Here is a 24,253-nt window from a genome sequence, read left to right as displayed (position 1 = left end):
CCGTTTATTACAATGCGTTCTATGAGGCGTTATTATTTTCTGGCCAAAGCTTGCACGGCGTTATGAATGACATTCAACGGAGCGTACGTAACTGAATAACGTCATAAAATAACCCGTATTACAGCGGATATACGAAAAACGAAAAATCTCTTCTCTTACACAGCTAGAGAGAATTCTCCGAATTCGAATATTTGAAAGGTGTTTGCTTTCTCGATTCAGATCGAGCTTGCAGATTTTCCACTCGAAGAATTTCAAGAGACGATGCTGCCATCTCACGAAAAAGTGGCCATTTGCCGTTTACAAAATTTATTTATCCGAAGAGTTTTTTGTAATTACGTAACAGCGCGGTAAATTTGATTCGCCACGGTTAGGTACCTGTACGCGTACGATGTACCTACTGATCGGGAATTCAGAAGATAAATTGCGAAAAAGCTCGTCGGTCGCTCTCGTTGATTTCAATAATTTGAGCCAGATTTTCTGGTTCAAATTATTCGGACTACATCATCCTTGAATCTCCGAAGCTCAGTGAACAATAAATTGGTGCTTCCTCCTTGACACGTCATCGAATACATCGCGATGATTCTTCCTGTCAAAGTTGTTACGAATAGTTTTTTAATGTTTGGTAAAACTTCGTTGATTCGATGTGACGTAATTATAATATTGAACAACTGGGTCTGGATAAAGCTTTTAATGATCTCGTGTCATACGTATCAGCTTTTGATTCAATTTTGTGAATGCTTTTTTTTTTGTTTTTGAATTCAATCCAATTAGCACGGAATTCAAATTTTTTTTGAGAAACAAATATTTCATGCGTCAAAATATTGTGAGTAGCTGTGCATATAATTGTTATCAGGTAATGCCATTACAGTTTCCGAATGGTGAACGTTGACGTTGGCTGTTAGCCAGGTGTATATCGAAATCGTCGAATATTTTTTTGTACTCGTCTGTTTCGGACAAAAACTGGAATCAAAACCAAAAATTCATTAACGAACGTTGAGAGGGAAACCTATAAAAAAAAAATAATCAAAACCCACTGCGGAGTTTGATGGTTTTGCGGTCACTCATTTGTCACAATAGCTATACTGCACAAGGATTGTCGACCAATTGCTGAAGTTTCAAAGCAGTTTTTCGGTTTCATTTTTTCTTTTCCATCCTCTTATTTTCTGTAGGCACTCCCTGGTAAAAAAGTAAGTCCCGCGGTATCGTACGCATTGTTTAAACATCTGGAACATCTGCAGTAAGTTCGGGTGATTGCATGTTTGGAAAATTGGAATGAAAAGCGAAGGGAAAAAAAGTAAAAGAAAATGAAAACTGTATAGCCTGTGCAGCGGTTAAAATTCTTCCTTTGTAGTCGTCAAAAGCATCGCGTGATGGATGCGTTCTAGTGATTGAACAGATAAATTTTTATCTGTCAATCTTAAAAGTCCTGTACGGCCACAATAGCTTTTCCCTTGCAAAAATAAATCGTGTAGTCCTGCTCGACCGGTGTACCTACGTCACATGTGAATAATAAATCCCGGATGCTATATTATGCAAATACATCGTATCTACGTATGTACTTTTCATATACGTCCCTTGTAGAGATAACCCTTTGCTTGTTCTTTTATATTTTTTCGTCCGTGAAAAATACACGCCGTATGTAGGCACACGTCTGTGCATACATCTATGTATAAAAGAGGATAAAGCTGTATATTTTCCGCTCATTCGAGGATAAGGAATTTCTCGAAACCCTCACTTGGATATTTTTGCATGGAGATCTCTTTTCTATCCTACGCCGAACTTTTTGGCGGAAGAAGAATTTCATTTCTCGACATAAGTCGAAACGAGCGAGGAGAAAAGTTTATTTCCAAAGTACGTGTTATACGACTTCGGTAGACTGCATGGTTTTCCAGCCACCGCGATCACTGAGCTGGAAGATCAGTTTCATCCTTATGTACTCGAGTTTGGTAATTATCATACATACACCTAAATGGATGTGTATTATACGTACAAATTTTTATTCAGCTCTGCGCCGCAAAATTTTGTTCCCGAAGTTGTTCCGCCCATTGTACGCCACGCGAAGCGCAGAAAAAAAAAAAAGAAAAATTTGGTTGGATTATATACATACGTATAGGTATCACACGTGCAGCTATAACCAAAAGTTACGTCACTAATAGGCAAACTCACGGTACCAAATTGGGTGATTGTAACAATTCTCACGACTTCGCACTAGATCTAGCCTGCGGACATACGCTGTTGTCGCGAAATTTGTGTCTTCGCTTTACTCTGTATATAATATACATGTACGTACGTACCGTATATTTTACGTATGCACATTGCATAATTTGCGGACCAACTGCAGCACGCAGCCAGAAATAACTGTCTGTTAGAATAACACTCAACTATTTCCATATGCGACTATATAGACGAATGATTAATTTAGATCAGAGAACGTTCGCTGGAATACGCGATGTTTGGTCATGTGATATCGCGACTTCATAACTTCGTCTTCCAGGGATTACGCTATATTGGTAGGATGGCAAATTGGAAAACCTATAGGCATGCACGCGACCTATTTAAGGTCTGGCTTTCGTCCTACGCCGGCAATGCACACCTGTATAGTTCTGCGGATGGGAGCCAGTGCAGGCTCTAAAAGTAATACGAAATTGTGGACCGAGCTTTCCGCTTTTGCCCGCGTATGGCGAGTTTCTTTAAATGAAGGGAAAAAAGAAGGGAAGAAAAAAAAACTCGCAGTGAAAGGCAGTTAATCGGAGTAAATGGCGATGGGAGGTGGAAGATTTGTCGTAGAAGGGGCTGTTTTTGGTATAGCGTACGTAGTTACGTGCTGCCTTTACTTATATTTTGAAAAATGTGTCTCACGGTTCAATAAACGGATTGACCTAGTTCAGCCGCGCGGCCGTAAGGGATACCTGCCCAAAGACACCTACGGGCTGAAAAAATAAAAATGATGATAAAATTGGAATGGATAAAGGAGCGCAAATACGTCGATTGAATTGAGTTGGAAATAAACCCCGTCGAGATATCCTTCATTTTTTACTTTTTGGGTCGACAAATTGGCGATAACTCGATCAATTTCATAGGTGGATCAATTTCACTTGTGGATTCGGATTCCTGAGATCAAACTACATAAAATTAGCCCATAAATCCGAATAAAAAAAATATTGATCAGAGAACAATCGTGAGAAATTTTCCTTCGTTGAATCGGACCACGCAAAATTATACAACCCACAGATGTACTTGGCTCGAGACTCTACACTCCCCCGATGTGTGCGCAAATTGTTTTATTTCCTCCATCCGAATATGCCTGTACGGGAAATTCTTTGGACGATATATATTGTAGTGGTACGGTTCAATAAAAGATCCGTCCATATCCCAGAAGAAATTTCATACACCCCATTGAATTATTGCGATCCACACACAGCTAGATATCCTTTTTAAGATATTTCGAGTGATGTTTGAAAAAAATATTAACCTCATACGTCCGAATAACTGATCGATTTCGTGTTATTCAGACAATCTGCATGGAAATGTGTGGTAGCATTTTCAATTCAATACCTCAATACTCATCGAAGATTGAAAATCTGTAAATGTAATTTGTTAATTCTTTCAGAAATCTAATTTCGGCGCTAATTATAGGTGATATTTCTCGCGTTACGTCGAATGGAGTAGAATAAAAATTTCATTCCATATAAAATTCGTCCCATATTTGGAAAATTGAGCTTTGTTCATACATCTGTTCGTCGAAAATAATACGCGTGTATTGTAACTTGAGTGAATAAATATCGTAATTATAAAATGATATCTACAATGGCGAACGTAATGATATTGACAGAATAAACAACGTAGTACACGTACATTTATAAAATTACGCAATAAACGTGAGGTATAACGGTGACGCATAGTAAAAAGCGAACTTTGCGCATCTAGCTAATATCCTCGTAAAATCTTTCTCTGTGTTACAAATTTTCTGGAAAAGTTATAAAGCGCGTTACAAACGCGTGCGACGTCAGATAACATTAACCGCGACCGATATTCCAATCGGTCATGACAAAACTGATCTTATACCAAAAAAGAGAGGCGTTCGCTCGAAACCGCAGAATCCGCAGTGCGAGAAAAAGCTCTTACCGGCGGTCGTAAATTCGCATTTCCGAAAAATTAGCGACGAGGAACTCGCATGCACATGCAGCTAGTAGATTTGGATCATTGAGTTGAACATTTTCTACAGAGTGGAACGTCAAAGGAAGGATTTCAACTCTTGACTACGGAATCGAAAAAAATCGAAGGCCGCATACAGGCAACGGACCGCGTACAACGACGCTGGCAGCATATGCATAACAATGCGGGAACTGTTATTTTTTCATCCTCATCCGACATTTACATATTGAAAATTATAAATCAAAGGCCGCGGTGGCCGTTGAGCACGTGTAGCGATTAGAGCATATTTGAAAATAGCCCAAAAAGCTCGCGAGCCCGACCCAAGTTCGCACGGCACATTCACGGTCCAGACTCTCCCGATCCCGGTCGACGCAATCCCTTTCTTTACGAGTATGAGGTATTCAGCGCGTACGTAACTATAAAGTTTTCCTTTTCGAAATAACGTGGTAACACCTTCCTGAAGTTACTCGACCACATCTGGATTTTGCCCTGTTTCCACGTTGTCCCAAAAAAAGAAGAAAAAAAGAACCGACGAGGTACAGAACAGAATTTGTTTCCATCAAATTAAGGAAAAAAGAAACGTTGTCCAGTCGTTAGAATTCGCGAGGTCGGATGAAATTTTAACTCGACGTGTCATATGTAAATACGTCGCTCTCGACGGAATATATGAGGGCAGGTCAGGATCGCCGGGAGGAGGCCTCTGCCCAGCTCACGTTTACATTTGAAGGATCCCTTACGCTCCGGAGTTGCCCACCTAAGCCCGGATTCAACGAAATATCAGCTATGTACACGAGGCGGAGGTAAAGTCCCCGTCTACATGATCATCATGGCATTTATAATGGCAGCGACAGTTTACAGAGCAGAGGTACGTTTCACGTACGCATAACGACCTGATCTGCGACGGTGTGCGGAACACGTCGATCCCTCCTGGTGGTGGCCTCCTGGCCGTGCCGTTGAAACGCTACCTCAGTCCAACAGAACGCGTCGCGCGGTTCGGGCGCCCTTTTCGCCCCTCTCTGGGAACGGGTCGCAATTACACCCCGGGTGTCGTTTGTAATGCGGGGCAGGTTGTTGCCTGAAACAACAAATTGAACGGGAAAAAAGCGAATTTTGCTTCATCGAAACAAAAAAAAAAAAAAATTAAATATCAATCGAACGAGGGTAATAATCGCGAATCGAACGAACAGGAGTACGTGAGAAATTTTGGAAAATTACTTACGACCCCCCAAGTGAGAAAATCAGTTTGTACGTCGCGATGGATGAATAGTGGTGCAGTGTTGAAATGCAGTGAATCTGGAAGAGTGGCCCATTACTGGTTACACCGTCACGCAACCTCAGGTGCAATATTTGGATAATAATTTACATCGTTTTATGGAACCGATCGCAATTATCCGCAAATCAGACGGTTGAGCGAAGGTAAGCAATACCGGGTACACCCAACAAACGGTCTTCGATAAATCAGTGCCCTGAATCATGTCGCGCGATAGATCAATTTTTGCATGGATAAAATTAGATCGACAAAAAAATACAATTATTTTTATTTTTGAACTTTACGAGGGGCGTTTGTATCAAACCAGCACGCGCATCGCGCGCGATTCTCTACCGCGCTAATAAAAATAACGTTCGATTCATCGAGATTGTGGAAAAAGAGAAAAAAATTCAACATCGCAACAGCTATTTTACATCACGATGTGCATTCGTCATCGCAACGTCGCTTTAATAGGCTTAAAGAATTACTCGTCGACCCGCGCATATAAGTATTCGTCTTACGATTAATATGAATCTGATTGCGAGTCCATGACGTTACGTTGATTCGAATATACCTCGTTCACCTCAGCGTGAGCTGTTGCATCATACCTATCGAAAATTCTATCGAGGATTCGAATTTTGATCAACAGCATCTCGTTAGCGTCACACTGACGCAGTGCAGGCGATCGCTGCGGATAAAATTACGACCGATTGACAGCGATGACGCGGCGTGAGTCGGATCGAGATCCGATTTGTCCGATCACGAATATTTTGAACTAATCAGCCCTGCGAAATGAAAAAGAAATTATAACGTCGTATCGAGTCGAGTGGATATCATCGCGCTGATCCAAAAAGTCCCGAGCGTATTTCTAAAAACACCTAATACTCGTGTGACATGTAGCAACGAATAATACCTGCATGCAGATGTCTGCATCAACTATGCCAACGTAACTAATGGATCGAAAACTTGTGCGCGATTCGTTGCAGCGCTAGCGTTTTTATCAAAACAATTACTCACGTACCAGATAATCGTGAAGTTGATCGTAAGAAATCGCACTTACGTCGTACATTCTTACGCCTGTGTTATTTCTCATATACGGAAACTTGTCCCGCGGCGTCGCGTCTAACGGTAAGGATGAAGGAAACTGCACCTGAGAATGACGGAATGTGTGGCATCGCCACTGAGAGATTTTTCTTGAGTTTCATTTAATTTCAGTTCGGGTTCTGTTTTTTTTTTCTTTCTTTGCTTCGTGAAAAATGTCGATAAATTGTTGGGGATGCTTTCACGCGATGTACAGTTCGCAATCATCCCTTTGGTTCGTGAGACAACTGTAGTTTAATTGCAGTGTCGAACCGCAAAAATCATAACCAAAATGGTTTCTTCCTCTTCTTTTTTTTTTTTTTCTACAAAATAAACAGCGTAAGCAACGGCCTCGCGAAAACGGGTAACAAAAATCGATGAAGAACACAAATAAAATAAAATATACAATAAATTGCCCGCGTATTGTTTACCGGGACGATACGACTAAAATTCTTCTCACAGTGTTGTAAATCCCAAGACTCACAATGGAACCAAAGCCCCGAAGTTTATTCAACGTTTTGTCAAGACCATTTCTACACCGATAATTGTCATTACGAAAACGCCGAAGGGCTCGCGTTATATTTATATTCGACCTCGCGCACCCTTCGCCTCTATAGGTATATCATACATGGTTATCATTCTCATTAAATCGGGTATCACAAAACTCCTTCGCTTTTGCAGACTTGGAAAAAAAAAAAAAAATGTACTTGACACCCGAATGAAAAGGATGATTCCGACGTCAGCTACCGCGGTAAACATAATTAAGCTAATTAATAATTTAAAGAGGCGGATAAAATGCCCGGGTGGATGTATGGTGCACTCGTCATGAAATACTCGTATGTTCTTTTTTTTTTTTCTTCCTGCGACGGAAAATTTTCTCTGCATTTCTCTCGTCCGCGGAAATAATGGTGGGTATGTAAAAGAGTGACATACGTACACATCTATATATATTTCTCGGTTCAACTCACGCGCAGCAGCGTAATTCAGGTGAACTCCGCGTTTGCTCATTCTAGTGTACGTGTATATTTGAATGGTGATGGGCGGAAAGAGAAAAGAAAAAAAAAAAAAATATACCCGAAAGATCAAAAACGAAAAGAGCGTATAGTTGGTAGGCGATTCACGTGGCCCCATACGTATATCGTAACACTTCATGCACGGATCTCCAGTTTCCCCAAATTGACTCAAAGCGTGATGTAAAAGAAAAAGAAACAGAAAAATTATTCTACCCTCTGTAGTAAAATTGAAACTGTATATCTACATACATCTTACTCGAACTTGATCCTTTCTATCAATTTTTTTTTTGTTCGTTTCTTTTCTTATTTCGTTGAATTTTCGGGCTATATATGAAATCGTTCGTGAAACCGCTGCAGCCATATTTATTGGGTCTTAATATTCCACCTGTCTCTCGGAGTATCGTGTCCCTATTTTTCAAACTTGAATATCGGATTATATTTTTCCGTTGCGACCGTCTTTTACTGTATTAAATACACCTGAGATACGAGGCGGTTCTCATGCTCTTGCGGCGGCTGCTCCCGCTGCACCATTCATACGGTGTACCCATATTGAGTTATCTCTCTCGATGCGGAATTCCTGCCAAAGATAATTTTCAGTTGTTATAATACTCCGTCTGTAGAACTGCAGGGAACGTAATCCATTGCGAAAAGTCGCGCCGTTAATGAGCTGGCTCCAACCGAACGCCGTATAGATCTCGAACTCGAGCAAGTATGGTATAAAATTCATTTGTGGAACGAGGCAGGGATTAAATCACATCAAAGACAACGGGAGGCGCAGATTGTTATATTAATATGAGAGGCTAGAACTCGGTTTCCTGCGCGTATATGTGTATACTTACAGTCGTTAGCTACTTAAACTAAACGCTCGACCTACTTGTCTTATTAATACAATTTACAAAATATTTAATTCTATTTCGCGGTGGAAAAATTTCATGGCGAAAATACACGATATAATTGTGCTTTCGACTTCTCTACGCTGTATATTTTCTGCGTACAACGCCCGTTGAGTTATTAATGATTTTGAGTCGAGTAGAATTCGGTAATTAATTAAACCGTAGACGGTTCGTTTACATTTTAATTCCACAAATCATTTGTAATTACGCGTTATATAATAGCGAAGAGAGAATATCGGTGTTTGCTCATCGGGCTGTATATCGTATCGCAAAACGGTCGATCCAATTTTTTTTGTTTTCAGATTTTTTGTCAGGTCTTTTATATTCCGTCGCGGTTCGAGTGTTTGCCGAAGATGAGTTACGTACGATATGCAACGCGGTACTTGTCCGACTTGGATACACTCGTACGTGGTGAAAAAAATATGTTAATGTGTGTGAACAGGTGTGTGAAAAAATGAAAACTAAAATAAACGTTCGTAATCCATAAAAAATGTAGAACGTTGGACTATATCGGATAATACAGTAATATCGACGGTGGGTAATTCAACCCTACGACAATTAATTTTCCGACGATAATTCTCTACAGATGTATATATTGAGTGATGCTAATTAAATGCGGTCTCGTTTTCTTTTTTCTACTTCTTACTGTTTTTCTATCCGGTAAGACGTACTCGTCTTTTTACATCAAGAATTCTGATAAGAGATCCTTCGAGGCCATAGCAATTCATCACAGTCGTGTGTCCATGTCGGAATAAAATTATGTTCTTGAATGATAGTTAAATTTCCGGCGTAATTGAAGAGTATTTATCATAATCCAAGTGAGATTTGTACGATGATGAGCTGGTACCGTGCGATGCACCGTGCGACTAACGACAAAAAAATGAGTTATCTCAGCAAAAAAAAAATCGTAGACGAATAAATGAGAAAGCGTAGATTTACAAATAATTTTCCGGAATGACAATAATTTTTTTTTCTCAGTATTCCGACGAGGCAAACCTTAGCTTTACGTTACTTGTTTGAAAAAATTTGAGGATCATTTCTCGTAAAGTTATCCAATTTTTTGTAAGGATTTACGGTTTTCAGCGACTAGGTATCCAGAGATATCCAGAGATATCTTATTTTTTTTTGTCCCAAGCAAAAAATCCGTAGTGTCTGACGGTTCTGGGCAAGGCTGCGGTGTACATGTTGTAAGTATTGCATCAAGTTCAACAGTTCGAAAGTATCGAAATCCATATGCCTCGACAGCCACGCGAATATGGATTAACTGGAGCATCGATCATAGTAAGGGTAGTTGGATCACTCCATCCATCTGCGGTAAAGCGAAGCTAGGGTTAATTGATCGGGGATAATAGCCGTGCAGCGAAAAATAACTTCCACAGTAATTTCCGGGGATCGCGATCATAAACGGCGCCATAGTGTATACATCGCAATAAATCAAGCCGGTGCATGATAAATTAAATCTTTACTACAATCGTGAAAACATGAATTTCGCGTGTTGTAGATCATGAGATGGTAATTCTGACTGACTGTGAAACATTTAGCCATCTGTAATTTTTTCGCTGTGCGTTGACCGAGTATTTCTTATCCAACGTATAACACGCGTGCATCAATTATTGTGGTGCATTCGCGAGTCTTTGGTTTCCTGATTTAGAGAAAAATATATGGCAGAAAGCTCCGATGAAAGAACCAGAGTACCTGTCATTATCATATACCACTCTTTAAATTTCACGAGGTTCGAGAATTGACCAATTTTCTCACACCGTGTAAAATACGAATTCGATATTTTTATCGTATCGTATAAGGTTTGATCGTATCTTCGGTTAACTTACGCAACCGCGGTCGACTAAAATATCATGAACTTGGCAAAGAGCGCGTTTCGACATTTTGTCTGCAAGACGGAAAATAAGACGAGTGACGAAATCGAAGACAATAGCTTCTTGAAATCCTTGAGTTTTATCATTCGTCCGCCGGAGTATATGCATGTGTATACACATTATCTATCTAATTATTCTTACTCTCTACTAATTTTATCAAAAAGATTGATTAAACATTCTCTTGGAATTCCAACTTTTATAATTCTTAAACTGCACTTGACCCAGCTTCGAATTATCATAATACGTTTAATTGAGGTTTTTTGTCGTGACCGTATTGTAGTAGAAGAAAAATTATCTTCGTTAAAACCACGATTTATATTTTCGATGCCGCCCTTGGCAAATGCCGCTGGTTTTGCGACAATCTAGAAAAAACTGATGATGATAATAATAAAGAAAAATCGTTGAAGTGGACGGTGAATGGATTTTTCAAGCTGAACTCGATTAAGCTCTCTAACTTGAAAGAGTCCCGATTTCTTTGTACAAAATTGAAGCTGTTAACGAGAAATTTAATGAGTTATTAACATTTCGGACAAGACTTTAATTTACAGTGTCTTTAGATGAATGATTAACCTGCAACGCGAGGGCTCTCAAATTCTGATATAATCAATTTATCCTTGGTATATGTATTTTTCAATATTCGTATCCTGTTTGAAATTCAGATCACCCTGTGCACGCATGATACGACTTATCGCTTACTGGATATACCCGTGACACAATATTCTTAAAACAAATTTATCTTCATCATTGTTGGAGTATTTATCTTTAGCGATCGAACTATCTGACTTACAGTCGGAAATTTCGAGAACGGGGGGACAATAAGTGTTTCAATTTTTCCATTACCTAATCAACCTGCCAACTGTGCCGGATTTAGAGCGACGATGAATGAACGAAATCTTCCGGTAAGGATCAGCTCTCAGGGTATCGAAATTAATAAAATTTCATCAGTCTCTTAATTACGCTCCGAACATCGCGAGATACGAATTGATTTGGGTTTATTTGGGGGGAGAGAAATTTTTTTTTTGCATCACCTACATTCGTCGGCGTATACACGGGTAAAGCCTCCTTTTGTTTTTAATTCAATATGTACGAATATATATATATATACCTCTTCTCGTAATTTTTAATCGCAGGCGGGATTAAAAAAGTCATTCCGCTCGGAGGTGTAAATTTCACGATTACCAACACAGACGACGGTTTTACCGCATGAAAATGAGGTGAATTTTGATCTTTGCAGACACTAATATATCACAAATACGAGATGTGCATGCGCAATTTGAGGGTGATGACCTTTTACGGGGTGAGATATTACCTGCAGTACGCACTCTGAATATTTTACATATTATACGGATTACATACACGCTGTCTACAACCAGATATAGTAATAGATAGTTACCATGGTATATACTCACCTCGTGATTTATTTATTATAAGGTAGCAAACTCGCAGTCATATGTATACATACCTATGTGTGTATATTCTCGCGTCTGCTCGTAGCTTCTACATAATCCAAATTTAATAAATATACGATGCGTAATTGTTGTTATTATTTGATTACGCCGTACACGAAGAATGAATAACAAAGTCACATGCGAATGTTTGCTTCCCATTTGTGGCTCGACGATTCAAACTTCCTCTAATTTATTTCAATCCAGAATCGTTAGATACCATCGTGCGAAGTGACACCGAAGTTGTGCCTAATGTATGGCCCATGCGTTGTGTATGAGCAAGTCACGTGCCTGCGGTGTGTCAATAAAAATCGACCAGCGGAACGTCGATTGACGCAAAGTTCGTATATGCCTATTCAATGTACACTCCGAATGGCTTATTTAATTAGAGGTATATTTGCGGTACGAACTATTCGGAACAGTCAATCATACACCGTTCACAGTAAGTTATATCTCGTTCCGAGCTATGTACGAGTTTTGTCAATTTCCTTTTGCTCGTGGCTGATGAATATTTTAATTAGTGTCCGTCCGCTTTGACGAACTTCTTGCTCTCTGCAGTTCTCGGTCGCAGCTTTGAATTACGTCAGTTGGTATGCGATATATCTCTGATATTGCGTCCAAAAAGCGTTTTTTTGCAAAACCGGTCGCCGTAAAATATGAGAACAAAAAAACAAAATGTTTTCTATGATAAAAAATTTCCGAATTTGACATTTGTTTTTTGTCGAGTTCCATGAAAAATATCCTCAGTCTGAAAAGGAATAGAGTCCCTGCCAATGTTGACCGCGATACGCAGGTTATACGTACTTGAATTAGCAGGAGGATTCGCAGAGAAACGTCCAGTGGCTTCTCAGCACCTTGAAACTTATCATTCAGGAACATCGTACGTCGACTCGCGTCAAAGGTGCGGTAAGCGGTTTGTTGGAGAAAGGATCGTCACGTGACTCGGGAAACATTACCGCGAATGAAGATAGATAGATACATAGGTCAGATACAAAATGTCGATGGCAGCGTGTCGCTCGGTAGTTTCAACAAAATTTCGTCGATCATATTTTCATGCGGGGAGAAAAGTTACGCTGCGTCGTACACCGGACACCGTACATACGGAAACTTTCGGTCGAGACTTGCTACCGACGTACGATTGAGCTACGTTAAAATCACCCCCGTACCGATAACTCTGTTAAATTCAGAAACAACTACGCTCGTAGGCGTGTTGTTGTAAAAGCCGGTGTCTGCGGGGCGCGCCGACTCGCTGATTGAATTTTTAATACTTGCAAATTATTGATGGTGCGACGATGAAGCTTTTTCTCCTTCGTGTATATAGGCCGTCATCATCCGCATCCGTTCGATCGGGTTATCAATGCAAAAATCAATGCCGTTATTGTCGCCGTTGCAGGCGGCTGGTTCGTCACCAACGAAATAGAAACACCCGACACATCCGCAGCACAATTTCAGGAGTAGAGAGGGAGGCGAGTCGCTAATTATAGGGTAAGACCGAGAGACGATAACCGAAATAGTTCTTATCAGCGATGACTGAAATGAGAATCTCTCCCAGGGACGTTGCAGCGAGTAGACGCAATGTAGACACGAGATAAGTCATCGCGAAGTATTTATTATATCTAATTGTTTGTGCGCCCGGCATACTGACAATGAGATTTTTGGTTTCATTATGTCGTGCGCGCGATACTCGCTATTCCACTTCGTGTATACTACACTATCCTTCGTCAACTGTCTCGTTATTTATCGTAATTGGGCCTAACTTTCGCTTATATTCGTTTGGTATTTTTTTACTCGTTTTCATTCAGTGGACTCTTCACATTATCCGTGCGAAGCGAGAGAACCGAACGATATAATTAAGTTATCATATGTGAATTGCGAGAAGGCCCGCCATAATTTCAGTATACCTATAAGGTGTCCGAATAAATCCAATTTCCGGAAAAGTAAAGAACAAACAGAACCGTTTCATTTTCACTGTATCCCAGGAAATATCGATTCATTCCTGACGCATCAACGAATTTTTACGTGGCGCCTGTTCACCCCGTACGGGGACCCGATCCCGATCGTTCCCATGTTCGATACGCTATGACACATGAAGGGTATTTCCAATAGGTTATTTCGCAGTGCGTATCCATGCACAATGAATCCGAAATCCTGTTTCAAAGGCCTCCCCGGGATATATCGTTTTGTAGGCAGCGATTCCCGTGCGACATTATAAATGGCTGGCGTGTTTCCAAACGAGGCACAACTGTGCACCAGCGACATCGTTCGATATCGCAACCCCCACGCCTGGGTATATGGTAGTAGCATTCTCGCTTTCCGTATGGCATGATTTCACCTCATTTGCAAAGCTTGATACCGACACCGAACCGACACAATCCGGGACAGCAGCGACGGTGGGGGTTATATACATAGGCTTCATTCTGCGCTATAACGAGTTAGGATATTCGATTCTATTTCCGTAACAAAACTTCACGTTTGCCCAACCATTTTCCATACGAGAATCACAACGCCGATGTCGCACGAGCGAATCGAGATTGAACATAGATTAGGTTTTTCGGCATTCTTTTTCCCATTCATTTTGCAGAACGAATTATTACAACATTTATTTTTCCGCTTTTCGATCCTTCTAATCAACTAGCGTGTTTGTCCGCATTCGCCCTCGTTAGCGTGACTCTTCATGAATATTCAAGAAATTGCTTTTTATCTCTGCACGTATTCTATCTTACGGAGCTTGCATGAGATTAGTTTTTCAAATATTCTTTTTTTACAGTCGTCTTTTTTCATGTTTCCAAATACGTACCCATGCACACATATCCGTGGTAGTCTTCGTGTCGGAAAGTAATTTTCCGGAAAATTTGCACCGGTGATTTGGACGTAACGAAATTACACCTGGTACACACGGATCTGTACGAAAACGGAATGACGTTGCTCGTAACGCGTTACGTGACGAACAGAGTCATGGTTTTTGTTTTATTTATTCTTTTGTCTATTTTATGTTTCCTACTTTTTCACTCGAACGGTAATTCTGGTCAAGCGTGTCGTACGTCGATGTAAAAGTGTTTTCGGTTCGCGATGCCGAGAGTCGTTGGCTTTTCGTGCCTTTGACACGCACGAATCACGATACTCCGAAATCGATATAATTTCAACGTTAATATCCGCACGTCTTACACAACGAGTCCGCGAGTTCAACGTTTTTTTTTTCTTTTTTTTTTTTTTTCTTTGTAAACGTTCTTTGCCGCAAGTTAATACAGCTTGTCATCCGCAGTGCATCGTCAGTTTTTAATGAAAAATTTCATATTCGCATTATACACAAAACGGGTCAGAAGTTGTTGCAGTACTTTGAACCGCGTGGCTCTTTAACTCTTCAAACTTCTTTTCACGTTGCACCGGCCAATTTTTTAAAAAATATCGAAATCCGAAGGTACGGCTGTATTGCTCTGCGTATTACGCGAACACACGTGTGTAACGGTTCTCCTCAAAAGCAAAGCTTCCTTCTCTACGTGGAAGGATCATTTGCGTTGTAGCTTATGTACCGACTCTGTGTTCCGTTGTTGAGAAAAATAAAAAGAGAAGATCCTCACTGTTTTTCCTTCTCCCGCTCGCTACTACTCTATTTATATATTATACGGTGTACGTTTCATTCTTCTGTCCTTTTGTGCTATATCTACGTAGCTCAGGATTTTCTTTCATATCTCCTGGCCCCCAAAGCATCTGTAGGAAAAACGTTCACTTTCTTGGAATATTCGATGTGACGTTACCTTATACGCTTATAGTTCCGTCCACATGTCGGTATTTTGTCAAAGAGTGGTACGGCGTTGCTGCGTCCTTGGAGATGCAGGACACTTGCATTTTTCCATTTATTATATCCACTCGCGTTGTTAGATCTGTTGAAAATTTTATCAACTCCTCATTTTCTTTTATCGATATTTATTATCCTTGTCCCGGTAACCGTGAGAGTAGTACATACATTTTGCCTCGATTCGTCTATTATTATCCCGTTACTGTACGTACAGTGAAAACTATGTGACATGTAATAATTTTCATCTACATTACTGCATGTAATACTTCAGTGTCTACTCGACGAAGACCATAAAGCCTGCGGGACAAGACACGAGCTTTAGATGTACGTCTTAAAGGTTTTGGTTTTAGCATAGCGTGATCCTCGATGGAGTGACGCCTATAATTTGCAATTCAAATACCGCGCCAGCTTCGTACGGTCTCGATACTCGAGTTCAAAGCCTCCTCCTAGGGATCAGGGGATATAGATGTACGTACCATAAATTCGATGCCTATGAACGTACCGGATATTCTTTTTTATTCTTCACTTTTTCGTTTTCACACGGAATCGAGATACACGCATTTTCTACGTTGAGCCGTACCGGTAAATTCCGGTAAAAATTGGACAAGGGCGGGCATGGAACGGCGTACATATTTCCGAATCCGTGTTGCAATTAAATTAAATTTGAACTCGCGTGCGCGGCCGTTTGGAATTATTATTATTATTATTTTTTCTTTCTTTCTTTCTTTTTTCATGCTCCGACGCGGTCAGTCTATAGGTGCTGCATTTTGTTCACGCTCCAATTATTAATTTAACGTATATATGACTACGTTATTATCTTACCTGGTAGTTTTATAAATAACCGCATGCGCCGATCTACGGGATATTTTCTCTGCAATTGCAGTGTGCGGTGCTTATAATATTACGCAACGAACGAGGTTCCGATTTTTTTACGATGTTCGATACACTCCGGTTCAAAAGGTCAAGGCGTGACCTTTGATCGAAGTTTTCGTGCGGAACGACAAATTTTTCGAATCATAAAATCGGTGGAAAGATTTCACCCCGTCGACGACTGCTGAGGGTGAAATCGTGTCGATTGATCCAAATTCGGTAAATTAATTCGAGGTGAAAGTTGGAAGGTCTCGAAATATGTCATTGGTTCCTCATTCAAGCAACGCGGTGACCGTTTCTCTTATAATCCCGTATCCTGGATTTTATTCCTTTGATCCGGTGCCGTTCTCTTTGGATGCTTATAAAGCAAATGCGAGCGAAACAAATTATTATCGTTAACCTGTAATTACTATTATTCTCGAGGTGCTTTCCGCTTCTCTCTTTCATGTAATTTCTGGAGTAGGTATAGTTGTACAAGTATATAGCTGCTGTGCGGGAAGAACTCGGAGGACAAAGTTGGAGTAATGTGCATGCTGCAGCAATTTCTGTGGCTACCCTATATAATTTTCACCTGAGCCGAGAATATTTTTCCATTTTATTTATATTTTTCTTCTCCCTTACCGCGAACGAGATTACATAAGTGACACAAATGGTTGCCACGTCGTATTAAATTTCTAAAAAAATTAAACTTACGACCAACGCATGCAAAATTGACAAACCAACGTCATCTCAAATTGGTAAATGATCCCTCGGTTTTATACGCGGACTGATTAAGATGCGGACAAAATTCTAGTTAGCTTTAATCAAATTTTCTTCGTCAACGAGGTGATTTTCGCAGTTAAATTCGGATGAGAAATTAGAAAAAGGGAGAAGAAAAAATGATGCACAGTGAAATGCGTAAGGTGAGGAAACCGTACATACGTGAGGGGGACAAGAGTGGAAGGCAGCCCTCAGGGTCTGGGTTTTGAAATTGAACCAGAAACTCCCTCGGCTATCGATCCACCGCTGGTTGTCGTTATTTAAATATAATTTGAAGGTAAATCCGTCCGTCGGAGTCTAGTATATGGAAAACAAATTTGAAAACGAAAATTGGTAACGTACAAGTTCTCTGTATCACGGCTATTTTGCCCAGCTTTGTTCCCGTGGACTTTTCGTGAAGTTATAGTCATCGTTCTTACGTCATACGGATCGAAATGTCGAGGGTCAATTTCTAAGCGTACGCGACGTATGCCCAATTGGCGGTAATTCGTTCTACGGAAGAACTGAAAAAACTCGTTGCGCTGTCGTAAGCATCTGTTTGTTTGCCGACAAAGTTATCCGATCAAAAAGCTACATCCCGCATACAGTCTCTTCGTCTTGTAATCCCTGCGTTGCCCGAAGGTATCGGAGCACCGGAGGTTGAACCTTTATGATATTTAAACCCTTCGAGCGAAAGGGTGGATTTTAACTCCCCGGAGTCGCCTGCAGAACTTCGTAATACCTCTCATGAGTTTCCGCGATGTCAAATGTACGAGGCCAAACAGCTGCCGGTAATTGTATATGTATCTTTCGAATGGCGCGTCTTCGTACATCTCGAAATTCGTCCTTTTTCCTCTTCTTTTTTTTCCTGCTCAACGCCGTACGTGCGTCACTCGTAGAGTAACGAAGAGAGACGTAAAAATCACCGCGATGACCGTAAATTTTCTATTCCTTTTCTGATAATTTTCACGCAGTTTCAACGATATTGGCTTTATGTAGGTATCCCGGTGTTGAGCTTATTCGACGGTCGTGCTCTTCCAAATCTAATTTAATATTCCTTTACATCGAACAGCTAAGCTTCGTATGACTAGATTGTTCTCGCTGAGTTGATTATACAGTTACGAAACTCGCTTCCGCACTAGATCCGACCAAGAGGAATTCTGTAAAACCTAGGCGGAACCCATCAGAAGGCGAATCATAAGCGAATTATGCTGCACGAATGACGTGGGTTTTTTTTTACCAGTTTTTCTTTCGGTATCCGATGTTCGGTATTGATATCGTCGATGTTTCGTTCATTTTGTTTCTGGAAGAGAACTTTTGCTTTGTTTTGAGGCCAGAAAAAAAAAAAAATATAGGTAGAACACGATCTTCACGATACACGCACACTATGAAGAATATCGATACAATATTTATTCGACGTAAGATTTTCGACCTTCTACTCGCCAGGGAACAAAACGCCATTAAGTCTTATAACCTTACCCTCCCTTGTGTTCTATAATTAACAAGCTGCCGCACACGAATTCCGAGCTCGTGCCATTTTAACTCGGTCCATTTTTTCACTTTTTTCTCTTTATCCCTCCTTTATCCCGGGGATCCGTATATAATCCTGGTACAGGAAATTTTTTCGCCTTATTACGCAGCGATGAAAATTAGACGCGGATTTAGCATACGGCTCGTCGTCGTATCGCGATATGCATTATTCCGATAGGAAGGAGGCAAAACGAAAATATTAATGATGGTGAAAACTATGAGTCTGTATAATTTTATCTTTATTCTTCACCGTTTTCGCAGATTTTCCGCGGGTCAAATGTAGGTGTATGTCTTGTTGGGGAGTTTTAGAACGCTTGGGGTGCGTTCGGTTAACATCTGTAGTTGGCAAACCCTCTCGAGTATTCACTCGCCATTCGCTGTTAACATTTCGATCCACCGACGAGGACCGCTACTCGCCTCCTGTGAATTTAGGTTTCTCGAGAACACCGTCGCACAGTGGGACGAAACCCCGAAAACGTGGCCAAAAGTCAAAAACGCATTCAATCCGGGTGAAAGTTCGTATTCGGGGGTTTTTGGGGTCACTGATCACGAATCCGAAGTCAAAAATCTGAAAAACAAAATGGCGGATCCAAAACGGCCACAAATTTCTTCAAAAACGCATTCAAATCGGGTGAAAGTTCGTACTCGGGGATTTTTGGGGTCGCTGATCACGAATCCGAAGTCAAAAATCTGAAAAACAAAATGGCGGATCCAAAACGATGGACATATGTGGTAGAATGATGTCAGATATCTCAGATAAAAGGTATAGGAGGTTTCTCGAGGTCATTGATTACGAATATTAGGTTAACAACCAGCAGTTTATTTGTGCAGACTATAAATGTGCATCATATAACATATAAAGGAAAAAACGCATTTTCTTTCTGAGCAAAAACATCTGGCTTCATACTGTCGGCTATGGTCACCGAACGTCCACTCTTCTTGGAAAGTTCGGCTGAAAGGTGTTCCAATAAATCGGCAATTGAGTCCTGCAAATGCGCTTTCACAATGAGGAAAATCTCCCTCCGGGTGTATAGTAAAATATCGCCGTCGTTACTAGACCCTACAATAAAGCCACAGAAAATTAAAAACTAATTTGCATATAAACACTGGAAATATTTAACGTACAATGAATAAAGTACCACCAAACTTCTCTAATAAACTAAATTCTTTGCAAAATAAATTTTTCCAAGCACCCTAATATACACACGAAAACCGATATTAGTTCCCTATTCTATTGTATGTGCCGAACACCTACCGGGCTGCCCATGCCGCCCGGGCGCGCTGCGCCGCGGACCTGCTCAAGCTACGCTGACCTAACCAAAATTACGTTTTCCGCACGATTCCGCAGGCTTCCGCAGGCGTTTTTAGGCGATATCGTTAGCTGATAAACTGATCTAAGGCCCCCAAGTTATTTTATTGCGGGATCTGGCGGGATGAGCAACTTTTTGTCTACTTGAAAGTGGAAGTCTCGAAAACCGTATCGATTTCAGAGGGTCCCGAACATGGTTGTATTTCAAGCAGATAAATATAACTTTTCAATTTAACTTATATAGAAATATTTTATACATACCTCCAGCAGTAGAATCCATTTTGAAAAATTAAAATCGGTTGGATCACTTTCGAGTTATGGATTTTCAAAAATCACCGTTTTTCGTTGTGTGTTCGCTCGCTGCGTGCGCTCTCAACTAAGGCTGACTTTGAACTAATGTCCCAAGCCAGGTTTATAAGGGACGATCCTACCCTTCGAGGTTTGAATGCACCAATCATTTCTCTACCCAACCCACTGGTCAAAATACCCCGAATCGAATTTTCGTTTTTCGGACTTTTGGCCACGTTTTCGGGGTTTCGTCCCACTGTGCGTCGCTGAGTGACCGGCGGACCCGTTGTTAGGCTTTCGCAGTCTAATGGCTCCCATTGGCCTTTATAGATTCTCCACGGTGCGAGTGGCTTACTCGCGATCAGAAGACGGCGCTACGTCGAGGATATAAAAGCCACCGCTCCCGGTTTTCACTCGCTTTTTGTTTTATTTCATTTTTTCTTTCACTCAATCCGTGGCGTTGAATTCATCCACTGCAGCCTCTCGTCCGGGGCTGATGAATAATAAATTTGCGATATCGTATCGTTGTAAAAAATTCGTAGGGCGAAAATCGATTTCACTCGCGAGTTATCCCTTCCCCTTGATTTGCGGAAGTTGATCGTTACTCGACTGCTCTTCGTCAGTTTTGAAAAAATTCCGAGATCGTAGAGGGCATTTTGAACGAGCAGCCTCCTACTATTTAAAACGCGGTAGAAGGCGTCGAGTGTTCTTTCAATCAGCAATTGAATTCTTCGGACAAAAGAACAAGGCGCTCCATTATACCGGGTGCTTTTTTCTCCTCCGCTCTCTCCGGATGAGAATTCAAGCTTTCTTGTATCTACAATACGCACGGGCACACTCGACCTGCCCGAAGCCAAAGTGTAATTGCCGGTTGTAGCTTTCAACCGAATAAGCACGTCTTGACGGGTATAAGTATACGCGGTATCTCCTTAAGTTCTACAGGATTCTCCAGCGGACTCGAATTACTCGGCATAAACGTTAACGGCGATTGCCAAAATTCACAGTTCAAACTTGAAACTCCTCATCAGAATTGTAGTTAAGGGAAAAATCATGTCGTTATCATTGTTCCGTCCTTTCGTTTCACGATCAGCTAAGTCGTGTGGCTTACCCTTGATCTATTTCATCTGGAATTAGCACGCTTTGTTCCGGTCCTCGTGTTTCGCGATTGTATTTGTTGCGGATGCCCGTCGCTACAGTATCGTGTTTGGCTTCTATTCCAGACTTCAATGTCTTTTGTTTGGCATGATAAATGTTTCCTGGTTTACTTTCCCTTTCGCGCTGACGTATACAACCTCCGTAATCGACTTTTGGGGTGAGATCGGCAGGGAAGTGAAAGCGTACCGAGCTCTTTACTATCCGGAATGGGCCCCGCTACCCGAATTCCCGCGCAGCCACGAGCGCTTCGACCTCGGGGTCTAACCCCTTTCAGAGCGGAACGAAAGCGGGAACCAAAAAATATATTCACGTAGAACGTAGGAAAAGTACCACGATCCCTCGCTCTCGTGACCCGAGTGCACAAAGTGTTTGACACTGATCCCCGCGATCGCGAGGATCCCTCGAGACTTAGCGCTTCGCTTTCGTTCGCCGCGCGTCATCCCCATCCGACGTCCGTTCGAAAAGCTGCACGCTTCGAAGGCGATGTTTAAATATTAATTAGGAGGAGGAATAGAATTCCGATTCGCCGTTTCGTCTAACGTGTGACGTATTTATCGGAGAACTGAAAGAATCCACTGTGAAAACCTGTACGTTGTTCGTTCCGAATCGATTCCCCGCCTATCTACGATACCGTCGTTCAATTCACGTATAAGCTGCACCCGATTCTCGAATACGTACGCGAAAATATCACTTCTATCGACGGTGTGCCGTGAAGTAATTGACACGCGCAATCAGGGGGCACAGCCCCCTCGTTGCTACTGGCAGGTATATCCACGGTGTATTATGATTTCAAATCCATATCGGCGGGGAAACGATTTACCCTGAAACAGCCACGTTCTGACGCGGTAGTGGCGACGTTACTCAAGCCAATGCCGCTGGTTATGGGCTATACGCTTGACCCAGAACTTAGGTGATATTGCCTAGACAGCCAGCTTACACCCGCTGTGCCAAATCGATAAAGCCATTTAATAGAAGCATGTACGCCCATTGAGCTCGCACGATGCCGCGATATGTTTCTTTTTTTTTTCTCTTCTTCTTTTTCAGTTTTTAACAGTAGCGAATACTTAATACTCGTGTGTATATCTCGTCGTGGGGGTAGCATCTGCAGCGTCAAGTTTAAATGCGAGATAGAAATTGCCTGGGCTCCAGTGGGATACGCTTTAAAAGTCGTAAAAGAGAGAAAAAAAAAAAAAAATGGGGGAAAAATATCGAATGCACTTCACATCGCCGTCGTCTTCCTACTCGTGTTCTTTTTTTTTTTTTCTTCTTATTTTGTGTTTTACCAGAGAATGGAAAAGAGCATCAAGATTGATACGCACCGTTACGGTGTTATGTGTTTGCCAACCTTCGAGTCTCATATTTTATCTCGTGCGCGGTGCATCACTTACCCTTCGGGACATATGTCTCAGGATTTTTTGGATATATTTTATAAAAAAAAAATTTACCTAGCCTGCAATTCATCCGTCCAATGTAGAGTGTCGTATTTTCAACGTACACCGCGCGACGTACGCTCGTGGCGTACCTTGTGCCCATGCACGTTCCGAGCTCAAAGTTTTTCGGGACGACCGAAAAACTGTCTGGGGTCAGAAAGAAGGAAAATGGAAAAAAGAAACGCTGTACAGATGTATGCGTGTGTACGTGGTATAACCTTATACTCGGTCGAATGGGTTATCGAGGTGCCGCCACTTCGCAACCCTTGTATAAATTTGAAGTTTGTCCCTCCCGTCGTGCACCCTATTTACCAACCAACTAGGCTTCGTTTTTTTGGTATAGACCGGGTTGTTCGATCGATACTTCGGATCGATGGATCGGAGATAGCTTTATCTTTATGTGGGCAAGGTCACCGGGACGCTCGTTATTTCCAAAGGTTGTCAAACCCGTTTGGTCTCTTCAGAAATTCGAAATCCATCTTATCGCCGGCTGTGCGCGTACGCGCGATGTTCCATCGCCATCATTTGAGTTAAACTGGTTAATTAGTTTCCGCTGGAACACTGGCAATTAATTACCATACGTTGTATGACATAAGCAGCTGCTTCGTACTCCCCTATGGTGCAGAATGCATGCACCCGAATCACTCATCGCCAACGAACGGTGGCTGACGATGACGATGAGAAATTGCTTCGGTGTACCTACTTGCGGCTTAGCCTGCACTGAAATTGCGTCGGTTCGAAACGGATAAAAACCGTCGGAAGATGGTGGGGAGGTTGCGAGAATTTCAACTTCTCGCGAGAGCTTCTCAATCGCAATTTAAATAAGAGATTTACACTCGGGTCGGTCGACCTGTTATTTGACGAGGTAATTTATCCAGCGGCAACTATATTCCCCGAGGGTTTTTCTTACGAAAAAGTTTATTTCGGAAATTCCTGCGCTGCAGTTTCACCCGAGAATATTGAATTCCCGAACTATTACGTAGTCGTATGTATATTCGCCCCGTCGTACACCCTGTGGGAAATTCGTTTTTCCCAACCAGTCGACTCGATTTTTTGTTATTGTTTTCCTCATCTCTTCTCTTCTTTTTTCCTTCTTTCAATTTATTGATAACAACGAGTTTTCCGAATCACATAAATAAAATGAGACGAGGGTTAATTCGGTGATGAAATTTCAACATATTTTTCTTTCCCCTTTTTCTTTTCTCCATTCATCCGCCTACATCGTATGTTTGTTTTTCGGCATCTTTCGTGCAATCTATCGCCCTCGGCGGAGTCGAAAAAAGACACTTTCCGTTTCTTTTTCTTTTCTCCGTTCGGTTAACATAATATTCTTGTATACCGTCGATGCAAACCCTCGCCGATCTGAAAACCCACTTCCTGTTCGATCGGGAGGAGGCGGAAAATGAAAAAAAGAAAAAAAAAAAAAAA

The 24,253-nt window shown here is 41.4% G+C and overlaps 1 protein-coding gene across 16 annotated transcripts in view; it reads left to right on the top strand.

The window, feature by feature from the left end:
• The window catches only part of LOC105691578 (cAMP-specific 3',5'-cyclic phosphodiesterase), a 290,405-nt gene that overhangs the window by 149,130 nt on the left and 117,022 nt on the right, over positions 1–24,253 (top strand). For 3 of the 16 annotated variants that reach the window (XM_012410142.4, XM_012410140.3, XM_012410139.3), the window contains exon 1: positions 4,690–5,571. The exons of 10 other annotated variants lie outside the window; for them this stretch is intronic. The gene's annotated coding sequence lies outside the window, so the exon portion shown is untranslated. Of the gene's footprint in view, positions 1–4,689; positions 5,572–24,253 lie in introns of those variants that run through there. 3 more of the 16 variants (XM_012410143.4, XM_025746555.2, XM_048654704.1) reach the window with 2 other exon arrangements.

Source organism: Athalia rosae, chromosome 1, assembly GCF_917208135.1.
Source record: "Athalia rosae chromosome 1, iyAthRosa1.1, whole genome shotgun sequence".
NCBI lineage: Eukaryota > Metazoa > Arthropoda > Insecta > Hymenoptera > Athaliidae > Athalia > Athalia rosae.
Note: the sequence above shows the minus strand (reverse complement) of the source record. Positions and strands in the feature narration are given on the sequence as shown.